This window comes from Crocodylus siamensis, unplaced genomic scaffold (assembly GCF_052110815.1).
Source record: "Crocodylus siamensis isolate JL-2025a unplaced genomic scaffold, ASM5211081v1 HiC_scaffold_697, whole genome shotgun sequence".
In the NCBI taxonomy this organism is placed as follows: Eukaryota; Metazoa; Chordata; order Crocodylia; family Crocodylidae; genus Crocodylus; species Crocodylus siamensis.
Window position 1 is genome coordinate 1 of NW_028325105.1, and position 7,480 is coordinate 7,480.

At 55.5% G+C, this 7,480-nt stretch overlaps 1 long non-coding RNA gene across 4 annotated transcripts; it reads left to right on the top strand.

Annotated features, from left to right (window-relative positions):
• Positions 1-6: 6 nt before the first annotated feature.
• LOC149851618 (uncharacterized) lies at positions 7-7,395 on the top strand. 4 transcript variants are annotated; one of them, XR_016439633.1, is made up of 5 exons: positions 7-952; positions 2,461-2,593; positions 3,302-3,416; positions 4,352-4,996; positions 6,319-7,395. It is a non-coding gene; the product is annotated as an uncharacterized LOC149851618 (long non-coding RNA). The 4 variants fall into 4 exon arrangements; XR_016439634.1 differs by lacking the exon at positions 6,319-7,395 and having other exon boundaries at positions 7-721; positions 839-952; positions 4,352-5,263; XR_016439632.1 differs by lacking the exon at positions 6,319-7,395 and having other exon boundaries at positions 4,352-5,263.
• The last annotated feature ends 85 nt before the right edge of the window (positions 7,396-7,480 follow it).

Here is a 7,480-nt window from a genome sequence, read left to right on the forward strand (position 1 = left end):
CCTCGTCAGCCACCGCCCCGGTGAAAGGGCTGTGTGAGCAAAGGCAGAAGAGGGAGGTCGAGGAGGACGCGGCTCTGTTTAAACAGTTCATCCTCTGGAAAAGGAAAGGGGCTGAAGGGACCTGAGGGAAGTTGCCCGTGAAGGTGGTGAAATGCTGAGAGCCTGGGAGGACGCACACCAGCACAAGGCCCAGTGGAGGCGGCAAGTAACCCAGTGCATTTCTCCAGCTCAGAGCTGGGAGCCAGCGGGACCCCCCGGCTACAGACACAGCGGTGACAGTCACCGCAGGGGACACGTGTGAGATGGGCCTGGGCCGTCTGCTCTCTGTGCACAGACAAGAAATGGTGTGAGGTGGGAGCTGTTGTTGGAGTCCCTTTGCTCATCCGCTGTCACAGTGTCCTGGAGGGAAACCCTCGCAGGGGCCAGTCCTGGCTGAAGCCCCTCCTCGTGAGTCCCATCAGCTCATGTGCGAGCCAAGCCCGGGTCTCACACCCATGGCTGATGCAGCAGTGTGGCTGGACAAGGCCGAGACGTGCCCGTGGGGAGCCCCGGAGAACGCGACACGCGTCACAACGGTAAAACTTGAAGAGGGACAAAGGGAGACAAAATACAGGGATACCTCTGGGATCTGCCTGGACCAGTGGGATTAACACTCTTCCTTCACAACACGTGTTTGAGTCCATCTGGTCAAGACTTAGTTCTCCAGCTCCTCTACCGACAGGTACTTCTGATCAAGGACCCCCCCGCTCCGGCGCTGGGTGGACGTGGGGTTTGCACTGGGTCGGAGCAGGGCGGCTGCTCACCCGACATGTCATGATTGTGATCTTTTGTTTCACAGGCTGTGCAAAACTGTGTAGACACTGCTGGAGGAGGTCATCACCATGAGCACATTTTTCTCCGGATACAGGGCCTTCGCTTCTCCTGGCGAGGTCCTAGCCGTGCTCCTCAGCAGGTAAGAGCCAAGAGCTGTGGAGGAAGCTGTGATGGCCTTTGCTGCTGGGACATGGCAAGAAATGCTCTCAAGTAGTGGTGAAGAAGGCATACTTAAGAAGCTAAATGAGAGGCATGTATTTCTATCAAGCTTGACGAAGTCAGCTGAAACAGGGTTGGAAATGCCTCCTCCCATCCCAGTGCTTCCTCAGACAAGGAGCCCAAGTCAGGAAACTGGACTGTTTGGTCCTTCGGTGGAAAGGCCGGAGAGCTGGAGGCAAGCAGTCCTCCGAACCGCCGAACACACAGCTGGAAAACTCCCGCGTTAACACATCCAGGCTATCGCTACCCCCTGCACAACTCTGCTCCATGAATCGGGCTCTGCTGGATCAGGACAGGGATTTCACAGGCCCCGAGGCACAAAGCATCGTCCCTTCCTCACCCTGCGCCGCAATACTCCTCCTGCTCTGCTCTCGTGGAGGGACAGCACCCCGACAGCTTTGGTTTTCAGGGAAATCCTGGTTGAGCCGGACGAGATGGACCAGGGGCTCTTGTCTCTGGCACTGTTTTTTTGGGAGCGCTGATGTCCACGGGCACCATATCCCACATCTCAAACAGAAAACACTTTGACTTCCAAGGAATCCAAGTTGAGGTGGAGTTAGCAATGAAGTGTTACTTGATCTCGATGTTCAGACTGGTAGAGAAGTGCTCTTTATTCTGCCTTGAGTTTTTGACTGTCCTGCCCCCAAAGCCTGCTGCAAATCGTTAGCACCTCTGCTGTGCAGTCACTTGGAGGATCCAGGGATTGTTTGTTGGGCCCCTGCTCCTTTCCCCCCACTGCTAGGGGTGGCACAAGGCAGGGCAGGGCGGCACCTGGGAGACTAACTTGTTCAGAAAGGTGCAGGCTTTTGTCGGCCTTCCTCAGCTGCTACAACCGGACTCGCAGAGAGCAGGAGGACTGACCAGAAAGGAATAGAGTCACTTCGATACAAAGGCGAGGGAAGAGGGGAGGAAGAGGCAGGCAGAGTGGGACTGCTGAGACAAGGGGAAAGTGGACTGAAGAGGCCAAGGAGGAGAAAAGCAGCAGTTAACCAGTGAAGGGAACTAAGGTTTATAAAAGTGAGTCCAGGAAATGGGATAAAAACCCATCATTTCAGTGGAGATCAGACTTAACCCAGTCCTGTCCATGGGCAAAGTTCTTGTTCTCCAATGTTGCGTCCAAGTTGTTTGCAGGTAAGAGTAAGGGCCATGAGCGTGCAGGGATGTCACAGGGCTCGGCCAAAGGCTTGTGGGTCTTTCTGGAGCAGGAGTCCATTCATTCATGAACTTGATATAAAATGTTAGTCGGATGACATTAGGAGTAAGGGGAGTAAAGAGAATGATATTCTTCCTCTTTTTTCTCTAAGAAAGTTTGAACAGAGAAATCTTAATTTTTCATTGTCTGGGCAAGGTTTTGACATAAACTGCCTTACCTTTCCGACATAGACTGTTCTTTTAATAACTGTCTAAAATATTCATTTTGATATTTAGGCATGGAAATGTGGAGACCTGGAATGGTTCAGGAGATGCCAGTCAGGATTTCTCCGAGTCCAGAACAGTCCTCGGGAAGTAAGTGCAGCTTTCTGCTGTACAGCAAAACCTCAGTCTGGATTCAGAGGATGTGGTAAATTTAATCATCCATATATATGATAAATGTGTGTGTGTGTATGTACATGTGTGTGTATGTATGTATGTATATATATACATACACCCAGGCTTATTTGTATAAACAAAGAATTAACTGTATCATGCCTACATTGACAGAGACTGGGATGCTGCCCCCAAAACTGAACAGATCTGGTCTTTTATTTGGGGTTGAGTAATTTCTGGGTGAACAAACAAAGCATGCTTGTTCCCCTTGCTTCTTTTAACCACAAATGTGCATGTCACTGTCTCTTATGGATTTCACCTTCTATTCTGGAAGTGCCTACAGACCCTAGGGGAGACGCAAGCCTGGCCCCAGAGGGATTGGCACTGGGCAGGTCCCTGCGGGAGAGGGCAGAGACTGCGCAGCCCGGGTGGCTGGGTCGCAAGGTCCAGTCGGTGTCAGAGGAAGGCTGCCACCCTGTGCTCAAAGGCAGGGGCAAGGTCTGTTCAGAAGAAAGTGAACCAACACAAAGGGTGTGGACTGTCAAGTCCTTGCTCAGATGACTTGATAGGAGTGTTGTTTGTACAAGTGTGGCAGGATTTGGCCCCAAATCACTTTGTACAATTAAGAAACCTTCTGAGCTGTGTGGTCTGTGTTTTGAGCTTGTAATGAAATCCCAAACCAAGAAAGTTTTGCACGCTTGGTTGGGAAGGCTTGGTGAAGCTCTGCTCCCGTCATTCCTAGTTGCTCCCGTCGTCCAGTCTAACCAAGCAAGATTGCCGCTTTCAAATGACTCTTTGTGGCCAGAAAAGGAAGCAGAAGCAGCTTTAAATGAAAAGAGGGGAAGACATGCCAAATGGTAAGCCAGTGTGTGCCTCTGTATCTGCACATGCATGTCTGTCCGTGTGTGTGTTCATGGCAGGGACACACCCATCTGCATGTGTGCATGTGGTCTGTCCGTGTGTGTGCGTGCATACATCTGTGTTCATGGCGAGTGTGTTTATGTCTCCATGTTTCATAGTTGGTCGGGTCGGAAGGGACCGGAGCAGATCATCAAGTCCGACCCCCTGCCATGGCAGGAAAGAGATCCAGCCCCCTTTTAAACCCCTCCAGGGTAGGAGCCAGCTCCACTTCTCTTGGAAGTTGGGTCCAGATCTCAGCTGCCCTGACCGTGGAGTCGCACCTCCTGATGTCTAGTCTGGATCTCCCCTCTGCCAGCTTGTGACCATATTCCTGGTCACTCCTGGCGGTGCTCGGGGGAACAGGGACTCCCCCAACGCCTGCTGGTCCCCCCTGACTAGTCTGTAACAGGCCACTAGATCCCCCTCGGCCTTCTCTTGTGGAGGCTGAACAGGTTCAGGTCCCGTCACCTCTCCTCGTAGGGCCTGCCCTGCTGCCCCCTGACCATGTGAGTGGCCTCCTCTGCACCCTCTCCATGCTGCCCACATCCCTCCTGAAGTGTGGCGCCCAGAACTGGACGCAGTACTCCAGCTGCGGCGTGACCGGTGCCGCATAGACGGGGAGGATCACCTCCCTGGCCCTGCTCGAGATGCATCTGTGGATGCAGGACAAGGTGCGGTTGGTCTTCCTGACTGCATCCCCACACTGCCGGCCCATGTTCATCTTGGAGTCAGGGATGACTCCAAGATCCTTTTCTGCCTCCGTGCTGACAAGGACAGAGTTCCCCAACCTGTAGGTATGGTGCTGGTTGTTCCTCCCGAGGTGCAGCACCTTGCACTTGTCTGTGTTGAATCCCATCCTATTCTCATCCACCCACCCCTGTAACCTGTCCAGGTCTGATTGCAGCCTATTTCTCCCATCTAGCGTGCCCACATCCCCCCACATCTTAGTGTCATCAGCAGATTTGAACAGTGTGCTTTTTACCCCCTCGTCCAAGTTGCTGATGAAGATGTTGAACAGTGCGGGCCCGAGGACCAAGCCCCGGGGGACCCCACTGCCCACATCCCTCCAGGTCAAACATGACCCGACCACCACCACCGCTCTCTGGGTGCGGCCCTCCCGCCAGTTGGTGACACATCTGACTGTGTGGGGGTCGACACCACAGCCCCCAGTTTTTCTTAACAAGAACGGGGTGAGAGACAGTGTCGAAGGCCTTCTGAAAGTCCAGAAAGACGATGTCCACCGCTCCCCCTGCATCTACGTTCACCTCACGTCGGTGGCAGAGTGCCTGCATCCGTGAGGTGAACCGGCGCCTCCGGAGCTGGTGTCCTCACGCCGGATTTGGCTGCCTGGACCAGGACACGCACTTCAGAGCAGAGGGCATCCTGGGGCGTGATGGTCTCCATCTTTCCCCCAAGGGTAAGAGTTTGTCTTCTTACAGGCTAGTTCACCTCCTCCGCCGGGCTTTAAACTAAGTTCACCGGGGGACGGGGATCCACGGGAGCAAGAGACAACTCAGCAGGTGTAGGACCTGCCCAGGTAAGAGCTCAGGTATACACCAAGGGACGAGTTGTCTCTCAGGAAGGGGCGGGGAGTGCCCAGGGCTCCCTCGGGGGAGTAAGGTGTCTCTTCACTAATGCAAGATGCCTGAGGAACAAGCGGGACGAGCTTGCTCTCCTGCTTGCAAGTAGTAAAATCGACCTGGGTGGCCTGGTGGAGACATGGTGGGGTGAAACTTTTGACTGGGCAGTAGACATCGAGGGCTCTAGGTTGTTTAGAAGAGATGGGAAGGGGAAAAAGGTGTGTGGGGGGGTTGCGCTCTGTGTCAGGGACCAGTATACCAGCTCTACTTCCAAATGGGACCAGAGGAAGGCTTCGCTGAGACCCTGTGGGTCAAGCTCCAAGGAGGGCCGGGGGAGGGAGCTGGTGAATTCCAGCAAGCGATGATCACTGTCTCCCAGGTGGCCCGTCACCCAAGGGATGTTGTGCTCATGGGGGATATGAACTACCCTGCCATCAACTGGGAGGAGCAGGCGGCAGCCCCCTCACCAGGTCGTCACCCGTGGCCAGCACCAGGTCCAACAAGGCGTCTCCCCTGGTGGGGCTGTGCACCTCCTGGGTTAGATGGAGGTCCTGCACTCTGGCTAAGAACCGACGTGAGCGATCAGACTTGGCTGACTGCTCCTCCCAGCAGATTGGACCGCAGCGTCTGGCTGGTCAGTGTTGGGGGAAGGTGTCTGGGGGCAGATCGAGTGAGGGGGGACTAGGGCAGGGGCAGGGGCAGGGGCAGGGGCTGCCCAGCCAGGGAAGGACAGGGTGAGGCTCGTCCACAGGGCACAGGGGAGGGGGCGGCTCCTGTGCTGTATGCACCCCCGGGGGAGGGTCTGGGAAGTTCAGGTCCCCCATGATGACCACATCCTTAGCCCTCACTGCCTCTGTGAGCTGACCTAAGAATTCCTGGTCGAGCTCTTCTCCCTGGTTGGGAGGTCTATAGTAGACTCCCACCGTTAAGTCTCTCTCCCCTGGACTGCCTTTTACTCTAACCCAGAGCACCTCAGAGTGCCCCCCCTCTACCCCCTTGCTAATTAACGAGGAAGTATATTCCTCCTTGATGTAGAGTGCTACTCCTCCACCTTTCCTCCCTATCCTGTCCCTCCTGTCCCTCCTGTATAGCCTATAGCCCATGCCCCCCATGCCTCTCCCAGGGGTGCGTACCTCCCCCTCGCCCCCCCGGATGAGGCACTCGCAGCTCCGTTCTGTGCTGCACCGTGCCCCACCTTGGCAGCGCCTGCCCCCGGTCCTGCTTCTGCCCCAGCCCTGGTCCCCGCCTCACGCTGGGGGCCTCGATCTGCTCCCCCCAGCACACCCGTTCCTCACCCCGTGCGGGTTACAGAAGAGACCGAGTCCTGCGCCGTGCTCCCTACGAGCAAACCCAGCGCGCCCTGCTGTGATCTGATGCCACGAATCCCGTCCGGGGAAGGCGTAGCCGCTCGTGTCGCTGCTCCTCTGCAAAGATGCCAGAGATTTCAAACCACCAGCAATATTTCTGCACCGACAACCAGGGGTTTTCAGCTGACCACACCTTTGTGGCACATGTAAAGGCCGTTTCCTTCAGCCAGGAAGGTGATGATGAGCATCCTGTTTAATTAAGTTTCCAGCCATCAGGCAGAGTTTCCTTGTGCCTGAAGAAGGGCGTCTGTGCCTCAGTGCTGGCAATGAACAATTTCTCTAGCTATCTAGTTGGTGTAATAGGAGATATCACACCTGCCCAAGGAACCGGGCCTGCCCACGTCCTCAGCCCAACACGGCTGCAGCCAACCCCCCTCTCCAGCCGTGGCGCTCAGGAGAAAAGCTGCCGGAGGAGAGAAGTCAGAGCAGCCCCGCGTGGCCGTGACTCGGTCGGGGGTCAGCCGTGGGGCAGATGAGGGCTGTGGGTTGCAGGTGGAGGTGAGGATCGACTCGATTGCTTCTGTTCGGGGCAATCTGGATTTATTCTAGCAGCTCAATCGTGTGCCGTCGCGCTGGCTGCGCGGCTGTTACTGCCGAACTTTCCTGGTGCCGACGCCTTCCGGAGCCGAAGCGCAGGAAGGGCTTGCTAGCAATGAGGGGGATTAAACACGGAGACAGAGAGGTTGTGAAGTCTGTCTGGGGAGGGGTCACCGTGGAGGTCACACAGATGTTTGTGGGGCACGGTTCCCACTGGCCTGATCCTGCCCTGAGCAGGAGATAGACCAACTGACCTCCCATGTCCCTTTTAGCCTCTTTTTTCTACTAGTCTGTGACTAGCTCCAAGTTCGTAGCTGCCCTGTGCATGCATCGGTGTGTTGACTCTGAATCCTAACGAGGGCGGCTCATATCAAGGTGGTTAACTGCATGACCCTTGATCTTACTAGCAGACATGTCAAACCAGCCGGCTTCTCCCACAGTCCGGAGTTGGCTTTTCCAGGCACCCCAGGGGTTTCACTCCGGCGCTCTCCCAGACACGTCTGCAATGCAGCTGTGTTCTCAGTGCACAGCTTGGCA